This window comes from Bos javanicus, chromosome 17 (genome assembly GCF_032452875.1).
Source record: "Bos javanicus breed banteng chromosome 17, ARS-OSU_banteng_1.0, whole genome shotgun sequence".
Taxonomy (NCBI): Eukaryota; Metazoa; Chordata; class Mammalia; order Artiodactyla; family Bovidae; genus Bos; species Bos javanicus.
In genome coordinates this window covers 46,123,820-46,134,371 of record NC_083884.1, presented here as the reverse complement: position 1 = coordinate 46,134,371, position 10,552 = coordinate 46,123,820, and positions in this window count along the sequence as shown.

Genomic DNA, 10,552 nt, shown 5'->3' with positions numbered 1-10,552 from the left:
CAGCCAGCCTACCTGAGCCAACCCTCAGCAGGTCTGTATGTGAACATGCTGTTGTTTAGGCATCACGTTTCAGGATGATTCTGATCCCATTCCAATTCTGATCACCAGGGATGCTGGGGTCTTCCTGTCCTACAAGAGATGGGCCTCCTCCCCCAAGCAGCAATCCCCCAAAACAGGTGGGGAGCAGTTTCTCTACTGTATCTGTTGAAGATACCAAGTATTTACGGGCTTAATTGCTTTTTATTCACTTAAGGAATTTACGACTCACCTAAGAAACACATAATTATTGCTTATGAAGGTTTTATGGTTGTGTTATGGGGGCGGGGAATGTATCTTTGCTCAGAAGTTAGTAGAAAAAATGTCCCCAAACAAGCCTCCTGAACAGCAACGTATGCATGTTCGTTCCTGCTGGGCGATGGCGCTGTGAGCAGCGTTTACCTTCAGAACACCGGGCACATCAGGAAGATCCTCACTGAGGACGGTCTGATGAAGCTGCTATCACCGGGAACCTGTGCAGAGTCATCCCATCCCCAGGGAAGAGATTTCTAATCATCACAAGCAGTCCTGAACTCGGAGATGTGGACCCCAGGTGGCAGAGTCCGTGCACATTTCAGGGGTCTGATAGACATGCTTTAAGCTTATTTTGGTCACCACAGGAGGTGGGGCGAGACTGCCGCGATCCAGAATTGCCACATCTCCTCCCGGGGTGGGCAGTGGGAGCTGTGAGGTCTGAGTCCAGTGAGGGGAAAAGCAGGTCTGTGCTGTGAGTGGAACAGAGTGGGGACAGGTGCACAGCCTGCCACATCTGGAGGAGACCGGGTGGTTTTTCAGAACTGTCTTACCCGCAACCCCCCACACCCTCCTTGGCATGGGCAGACCCTGCCCCACTGCCCCTGTTGCCCGTCCAACTGGGGACATGTTTCGGTCCATAGTAGACTGATGCCCCCACAGTGCAAAGAAGTGCCCACATGGTGGGACCGAGAGATGCTGCCCATTTCCTGCTGGTCCAGGAGGCCAGGATCTGAGGTCTGACCTGCAGATCAAGGAGTAGCCACCTGCCGGGCTTCACAGGGCTTCACCGCCTCCATCCCAGCTCAGGTGGGCAAACAGCACAAGGGTGGCTGAGAGCCACCCGCAGTGATCCTCTGGCTGCAGCCCCTTGTGGCCGTGGCCCAGAGGGGCTTGTGCTTCCAGGGAGATGCCCACAGGATTACCTGATGTTGACGGATTCCAAGCCTGGGGGAGGTCCTGAGCATGGGACGACACGCAACACCACAGGATGGAGCCCTGGTGCCCCTTTCTCCATCCTGCACAAGTCACCTCACCTCCGCATCTCACCGTCCTCGCCTGTAGACAGCAGTAATGGTACCTATCCGCTCCTTACGGAGATTAAACATCTGAACCTGCGGGAGGTTTTAGGAGCCACCGAAGGTTTTAGGAAGGTTTTAGGAAGAGTGTGCATAGGCATCACTACTCCATGCTGGATGGAGTGACTTTGCCCAAATATTGGGGATCCTGCCATCCAGACTGAGAGATGGGGCCTCACCTCACAGGCCAGCCTTTCCCCCAGTGTCCTCTGCACCACCCGAGGTCAACAGGATACAGGAGCTGCAGCCTCCAGCACAAGGCTCCTGTGGTCAGATATTCTGAGAATCCTGGCATCAAACCAGGTCAACAACACCCTTTGCTGCCCTTTCAGTGCCTTTCCCACGAAGAGGAGGCTGTGCCTGTGGCTTCTCAGGGGTGACCCTTGGCTTTGCAGAGCATCTCTGCCTGGAAAGGGACAATACGTGTGCACACCCTGCCCTGCTGTCCTCTGTCACTAACCGCCTCCTGCCCAGGTCCTTGTAAACGAAGTTACTATCAAATGGACAAAATGCGAAAAGACTCCTTCCTCCGACCAGGGAAGTGTGAGGAGGCAGCTAACTCTGTTCACGTCTGATAACAGACAGAAAATAAGCTGGCTTAGTTTGTCCAGTGTTTACAGCCCAGCCCTGGCCCCTTGTTAGCAACGATGATAACTCTGGGAACATCTCTGACCTGCTCAGCTTCTCCCTTCAGACCAAGGAGCTGTCAGGGCTGAGCCAGAAACTGCCTTCTTGGAACACCTGGACCCCTGCTTCTCTGCCAGGGAGAAGCTTGGTGACAGCGCTCCAGCACGATGCCCATCAAATAAAAGTCTCCTGATAAAACAGGATGGATCTCCCGTCCCAGGTTTTTATCCTGAGAGTGGACACTTAGCCAAAACCTCCAGTTTCAACACTGGAATTTGTGAGTGACGAATTGTCCTGGTCCTGCAACCAAAGACTCACATCAAAGTCCGCCAGACACTCAGTGCCCCTGCAGAGATCACTCCGCACTGCAGATGCTGTGCTGGCAACAGCCACCTTCACAGTACAGGGACTTCCTGTACTGTGAGGACCAACCACGCTGCCTGGGACCAACACACCAGGAGGGAAGCCCATGCTCCCGTCCACCCCTAGAAGCTTCCTGATTTGACATTTTCATCCCAAGATCTTCACTTAGAGGCAATGGTCTCTGAGGGCTGTGTTCGGTTGACATAGGCTGGGGTTGTTGGTGGGGTATTTTTCTGGGAAATTTTCTGAATTTTCCAGTTTGCTTTTATTTTCTGCTTTTAACATCTTCAGTGAGTTGAAATGAAGTTGGCAAAAAATGATGGGCACTTACTGATAGTTTTGGACATATGTGTATCCATGTGAAACCATCACCACAGTCACAATAATGAGTGTATCCATCACTCCAAACCTCCTTGTTTCTTTTTGTCGCTCCAGCCTTCTGCCTGGCAACCAATGCCCTGCCTACACTCATGATAAAATATTTCCATTTTCTAGAATTCTACATAAATGGAACCCTATTACTTGCACTCATTTTGTCTGGCGTCTTTTACTCAGAGTAACGGTTTGGAGATTCGTGGGGCTGCATATATCTTAGTTCATCCATTTCACTGCTGAGTAGCTCCCTGTATGCATGGACCACAGATTGCTTTCTATTCAACTGCTGATGGACGTTTGAGTTACACCCAGTTTTCACTCATTACAAATACATGAGCTGTGTATATTTGTGCACATGTTTCTGTTTAGACATTTGCTTACATTTCCTACAGGTGAGAATCTAGGAGTGGATGGACTGGGTCATATGTATGAGTGTGTTAACTTTTCAAGAAACCATTGTATTATTTTCTGAAATTGTGCCATTTCACGCTCTTGCCAGTTGCATGTAAGGTTCTGGTTGATTCACATCCTCAGCAGCACTGTGTCCGGTAAGTCTTTTAATGTTTGTCCTTTCTAGTAAGGTGTGCAATAGCATTTTTAAATACCTTTTCGGGTTACAATTGACACATTACAACATAGACTTGTTGAAACACACCATTCAATGATTTACAGTAAATTCAAAGAGTTGCACAACCATCACTATAGTGAAATGTTAGAACATTCCCATCACCCCCCAAAAGATCCTATTTGCAGTCACACTCAGTTCTTACCCCAGCCTCTAGCAACCAGGAGTATAGTGTCTGTCTCTGTGGATCTGCCTTCCTGAATTTCCACACAGATGGAACCGTACCTGAGGAGGACTTCCCCATCTGGCTCCATTCACTTAGCATCATGTTTTGATGATTTACTCAAGTTGTATGCCTCAGTGCGTGGTTCTTTTATTGCCAATAGGTATGTCAGTAAACACGCAAAACACATTTTGTCTCTTTCTTCACCACTCAGTGGATATTTTAATTGTCTGGGGGCCTTGACTACATGTTGAGCTATGAGCAGTTGTGTACAAGTCTTTGTGTACATGTCTGCTTTTATTTATCTTGAGTAGACATCTAAGAGTAGAATTGCTGGATCATATTCATTTTTTAAAATTTATGTTCACTTTTTAAAAAAAAAACTGATGAACTGTGTTGTGGTATAAATGTTTGGTTCCTCTCAAATTTGTATTTTGAAATCCTAACCCGCAAGGTAATGTACTTTGAGATGGAGCCTTTGGTGGAACCCTTATGAATGGCATTAGTGTAGTTATGAAAGAGGTTCAAGAAAGCTCCCTTCCCTCCCACTCTGTGAGGACACCATGAGAAGAGGGCCATGAAGTAGAACCTGGGCTCTCACCACAACAATGAACCTGCCGGCCCATAGCTCTAGGACTTCCCAGCCTCTGGTTTTGTGATAAATAAATTTCTGTTGCTTATAAGCCACCCAGCCAATCTATGGCATTCTGTTATAGCAGCCCAAATGGACTAAGACAGACTATTTTCCTAAGTGACTGTACCATGTACGTTCCTCCTAGCAGTGCATGAGGATTAAAGTCATTTCATATGATTCTCTCTTTCATTTCCTCCAGTTTGACTGAGATATAATTGAAATGTAACTTTGTATTAGTTTAGGTATACAACATAGTGATTTGATATATGTATGCATTGCCAGATAATCATCACAATAAATTTAGTTAACATCCATCACATACAAAGTTAAAAATGAGATGTGATGAGAACTTTCAAGATCTACTCTCCATATATATGTATAACATATATTAAATACACACATATCTGTTGAATCGAACCAGGGTCTCCCGCATCGCAGGCAGACGTTTTACCGTCTGAGCCACCAGGGAAGCCCCTATTATTGTAGTGTCGTTCAAATCTTTTCTTCATATTTTATTGGTTTGTTCGTTGCATATTCTGAATACAAATATTTCTTTGCTTATGTGATTTGTGAATATTTTTCTCTCAGCCTGTAGCTTGTCTTTTTATTTCATTAATGTCATTTTTTCTGGAACAAAAGGATTCATTTTAGTAAATTTGTCACTGTTTTTTAAAGATCATGCTTCTGGTTTTACATCTAATAACTCTTTGCCTAAATATGGGCATAAATAATTCTCCTACATTTTCTTCTAAGAGTTTTATCATTTTCCATTTTTACATTTGATCTATAGCCATAATGCTTGGTTTGTTTTTCTATAAGCCACAAGACTTCCTTAGATTTATTTTTTGTATTTTGCATATGGATGTCAATCTTTTCAACAATATTAGCTGAATATACTATTTACTCCACTGAATTAATCTTTCAACCTTGTCAAAAAAAAGCTTCTATATTATTGTGGCTCTGTTTCTGGAGTGTATAGTCTCTTCCCCTGATGTAAGTTTCTACATCTCCATCAATACCACTCTCTCTTAGTTACTTAAACTTTATGAGAAATCTTAAATTGGGTAGAACTTTCCTCCAACTTTTATTCTTTCTCAAAATTATTCTGGCTGTTCTACTTCATCTGCTTTTTCAAATGAATTTTAAAATCATCTTGTCCCCAACTACAATTAATTCCTGCTAAAGTTGTTGCATTACATTACATATAGAGATTACTTTGGAAAGAATTGATACACTAACTCCTGAGTCTTCATGTACATGATCATGGTATGTCTCTTTATTTATGTAGATCTTTGATTTGTTGCCTCAGTGTTTTGTAGTGTTCAGACTACAGACCCTGCACGTGGTTATGACCAACTGTAATTGTATTTTGTGGTTCAGATTTGCATTTCTTATCCATAGAAACATGATTCATTTTTGTTTATTGATCTGCATACTAAGACCATGTTGGATTCATTTATTAATTACTCAATTAATTTTAATGATTATAATTAAATTTTAATAATATAATTTATTAATTATTAATTTAATTTAATATTCTAATTAATTTAGAATTAACACAGCACTGTTTATAATATCCAGGACATGGAAGCAACCTAGATGTCCATCAGCAGATAAGTGGATAAGAAAGCTGTGGTACATATACACAATTGAGTATTACTCAGTCATTAAAAAGAATACATTTGAATCAGTTCTAATGAGGTGGATGAAACTGGAGCTGATTATACAGAGTGAAGTAAGCCAGAAAGCAAAACACCAATACAGTATACTAACGCATATATATGGAATTTAGAAAGATGGTAACGATAACCCTGAATGCGAGACAGCAAAAGAGACACAGATGTATAGAACAGTCTTTTGGACTCTGTGGGAGAGGGAGAGGGTGGGATGATTTGGGAGAATGGCATTGAAACATGTATAATATCATATAAGAAACAAATTGCCAGTCCAGGTTCGATGCAGGATACAGGATGCTTGGGGCTGGTGCACTGGGATGACCCAGAGGGATGGTATGGGGAGGGAGGTGGCAGGGGGGTTCAGGATGGGGAACACGTTGTACACCCATGGTGGATTCATGTTGATGTATGGCAAAACCAATACAATATTGTAAAGTAATTAGCCTCCAATTAAAATGAATAAATTTAAATTAGATTAAAAAAAAAGAAGAAACATCGCAGGGACATACATGGCAATACTTTTGAAAATATAGCAGGAATGAATAATTTTCTCAGCAATATAAAACATCATGGTTGACTAAAGAAAAAAAATAATTTTAAATTAAATTAATTCATTTTAATAATTTAATGTATTAATTTAATTTCATGTTTTAATTAATTGAGTGATTAATTTTAATTTAATTGATTAATTTTAATTAATTAAAAGAGTTTTCCTTTTTCTTTTGGTAGATTTGTTGACATTTTCTTCATATAGAATCATTTGTCTACAAGTAGAAGCATTTCTTTTGTTTCAACATATATGATTTTTATTACTTTCTTGCCCAGTGCCCTCCCTAGGACATGCAGACAATGTTTGATTGTTCTGGCTGTGCTCCAGTCTAGAGGGGATATTCAGTCTTACACCACTAGGCATAACTTAGATGTGTGTGTGTGTGTGTGTGTGTGTGTATGTGTATGATGATCTCTATCCAGTTAAAGAAAGCAAAGGAATTAAAGAGAAATCAAGGGAATTCCAGGAAAACATGTACTTCTGCTTCATTGACTATGCTGAAGCTTTTAACTGTGTGGATCACAACAAACTGGAAAATTCTTAAAGAGATGGGGATACCAGACTACCTTACCTGTCTCCTGAGAAACCTGTATGCAGATCGAGAAGCAACAGTTAGAACCCTGCATGGAACAACTGACTGGTTCAAAATTTGGAAAAGAGTATGACACAGCTGGAGGAGGAAATGGCAACCCACTCCAGTGTTCTTGCCTGGAGAATCCCATGGACGGAGAAGCCTGGTAGGCTGCAGTCCATGGGGTCGCACAGAGTCGGACACAACTGAAGCGACTTAGCATGACACAGCTGTTTATTGTCACCTTGTTTATTTAGCTTATATGCAGAGTACATCATGCAAAATGCCAGTCTGGATGGATCACAAGCTGGAATCAAGATTGCCAGAAAAAATATAAACAACCTCAGAAATGCAGATGATAACACCCTAATGGCAGAAAGTGAAGAGGAACTAAAGAGCCTCTTGATGAGGGTGAAGGAAGAGAGTGAAAATGCTGGCTTAAAACTTAACATTCAAAAAACAAGGCTCATGGCATCCAGTCCCATCACTTCATGGCAAATAGACGGGGAAACAATAGAAACAGTGACAGACTTTATTTTCTTGGGCTCCAAAATCACTGTGGATAGTGACTGCAGCCATGAAATTAAAAGACACTTGCTCCTTGGAAGAAAATCTATGACAAACCTATTAAAAAGTTGAGACACCATTTTGCCCACAAAAGTTCGTATAGTCAAACCTACAGCTTTTCCAGCAGGCATGTACAGATGTGAGAGCTAGTCTGTAAAGAAGGCTGAGTGCCGAAGAATTGACGCTTTTGAACTGTGGTGCTGGAGAAGACTCTTGAGAGTCCCTTGAACTGCAAGGAGATCAAACCAGTCAGTTCTAAAGGAAATCAACCCTGGACATTCATTGGAAGGACTGTTGCTGAAGTTCCAATACTTTGGCCACCTGATGCAAAGAGCTCTCATTGGAAAAGATACTGATTCTGGGGAAGATTGAAGGCAAAAGGAGAAGGAGGCAGAGGATGAGATGGTAGGATGGCATCACCAATTTAGTGGGCATGAATTTGAGCAAACTCCAGGAGATTGTGAAGATCAGGGAAGCCTTGTATGCTGCAGTCCATGGGGACGCAAAGAGTCAAATGTGACTTGGCAACCGAATGACAATAACAACTAATTCTTGTTTGCTGAGAGTTTTTGTCATGTAAATATATTTAATTTTGTCAAATGTTCTTTCTGTGTTTTGATATAATCATGTCTTTTGTTTTTTTCAGTTCAGTTCAGTTCAGTTGCTCAGTCATGTCCAACTCTTTGCCACCCCATGAATTGTAGCACGCCAGGCCCCCTGTCCATCATCGACTCCCAGAGTTCACACAAACTCGTGTCCATTGAGTCGGTGATGCCATCCAGCCATCTCATCCTCTGTCGTCCCCTTCTCCTCCTGCCCCCAATCCCTCCCAGCATCAGAGTCTTTTCCAATGAGTCAACTCCTCGAATGAGGTGGCCAAAATAGAGGATTTTCAACTTTAGCATCATTCCTTCCAAAGAACACCCAGGACTGATCTCCTTTAGAATGGACTAGTTGGATCTCCTTGCAGTCCAAGGGACTTGCAAGAGTCTTCTCCAACACCACAGTTCAAAAGCATCAATTCTTCGGCGCTCAGCCTTCTTCACAGTCCAACTCTCACATCCATGCATGACTACTGGAAAAACCATAGCCTTGACTAGATGGACCTTTGTGGGCAAAGTAATGTCTCTGCTTTTGAATATGCTATCTAGGTTGTCAATAACTTTCCTTCCAAGGAGTAAGTGTCTTTTAATTTCATGGCTTCAATCACCATCTGCAGTGATTTTGGAGTCCCCCAAAATAAAGTCTGACACTGTTTCCTCTGTTTCCTCATCTGTTTCCCATGAAGTGATGGGACCAGATGCCATGATCTTCGTTTTCTGAATGTTGAGCTTTAAGCCAACTTTTTCACTCTCCTCTTTCACTTTCATCAAGAGACTTTTTAGTTCCTCTTCACTTTCTGCCATAAGGGTGGTGTCATCTGCATATCTGAGGTTATTGATATTTCTCCCGGCAATCTTGATTCCAGCTTGTGCTTCTTCCAGCCCAGCGTTTCTTATGATGTACTCTGCATAGAAGTTAAATAAGCAGGGTGACAATATACAGCCTTGACGTACTCCTTTTCCTATTTGGAACCAGTGTGTTGTTCCATGTCCAGTTCTAACTGTTGCTTCCTGACCTGCATATAGGTTTCTCAAGAGGCAGGTGAGGTGGTCTGGTATTCCCATCTCTTTCAGAATTTTCCACAGTTGATTGTGATCCACACAGTCAAAGGCTTTGGCATAGTCAATAAAGTAGAAATAGGTATTTTTCTGGAACTCTCTTGCTTTTTTCGATAATCCAGCAGATGTTGGCAATTTGATCTCTGGTTCCTCTGCCTTTTCTAAAACCAGCTTGAACATCTGGAAGTTCATGGTTCATGTATTGCTGAAGCCTGGCTTGGAGAATTTTGAGCATTACTTTACTAGCGTGTGAGATGAGTGCAATTGTGTGGCAGTTTGAGCATTCTTTGGCATGCCTTTCTTTGGGATTGGAATGAAAACTGACCTTTTCTAGTCCTGTGGCCACTGCTGAGTTTTCCAAATTTGCTGGCATATTGAGTGCAGCACTCTCACGGCATCATCTTTCAGGATTTGAAATAGCTCCACTGGAATTACATCACCTCCTCTAGCTTTGTTCATAGTGATGCATTCTGAGGCCCACTTGACTTCACACTCCAGGATGTCTGGCTCTAGGTCAGTGACCACACCATCGTGATTATCTGGTTCGTGAAGATCTTTTTTTGTACAGTTCTGTGTATTCTTGCCACCTCTTCTTAATATCTTCTGCTTCTGTTAGGTTCATACCATTTCTGTCCTTTATCAAGCCCATCTTTGCGTTAAATGTTCCCTTGGTATCTCTAATTTTCTTGAAGAGATCTCTAGTCTTTCCCATTCTTTGTTTTCCTCTATTTCTTTGCATTGATTGCTGAGGAAGGCTTTCTTATCTCTTCTTGCTATTTTTTGGAACTCTGCATTCAGATGCTTATATCTTTCCTTTTCTCCTTTGCTTTATTGAACCAGGAATACATGCCTACATATATCTACACACTTCTTTGTGTTATGTTAAATTTTTATGTTTTTCATGATTCCATTTTTTTAAATATTTACCTGATGATTTTGTGTCTGTGTACATAAGGGATATTGTCCTCTAGTTTTCTTATCATGTGATTCAAGATTGCCAGAAAAATATCAACAACCTCAGATATGCAGATGATACCACTCCAATGGCAGAAAGTGATATCGTGACTCTGGTATCAGGGTGGAAGTGCAGGCCTCTAAAGCTTGTTGCTAAGTGTTTTCCAGAAGGGACTGTGCACAAATTGATATCTTTTCTTTAAATGGTTGGGTTTTTTCCTTAGTTGAAGTCTACTTTGATATAAATATAGGTTCTCTAGCTTTCATTTCAGAGAAGGCACTGGTGACCCACTACAGTCCTCTTGCCTGGAAACTCCCATGGACAGAGGAGCCTGGTAGGCTGCAGTCCATGGGGTCACTAAGAGTCAGACACGACTGAGCAACTTCACTTTCACTTTTCACTTTCATGCATTGGACAA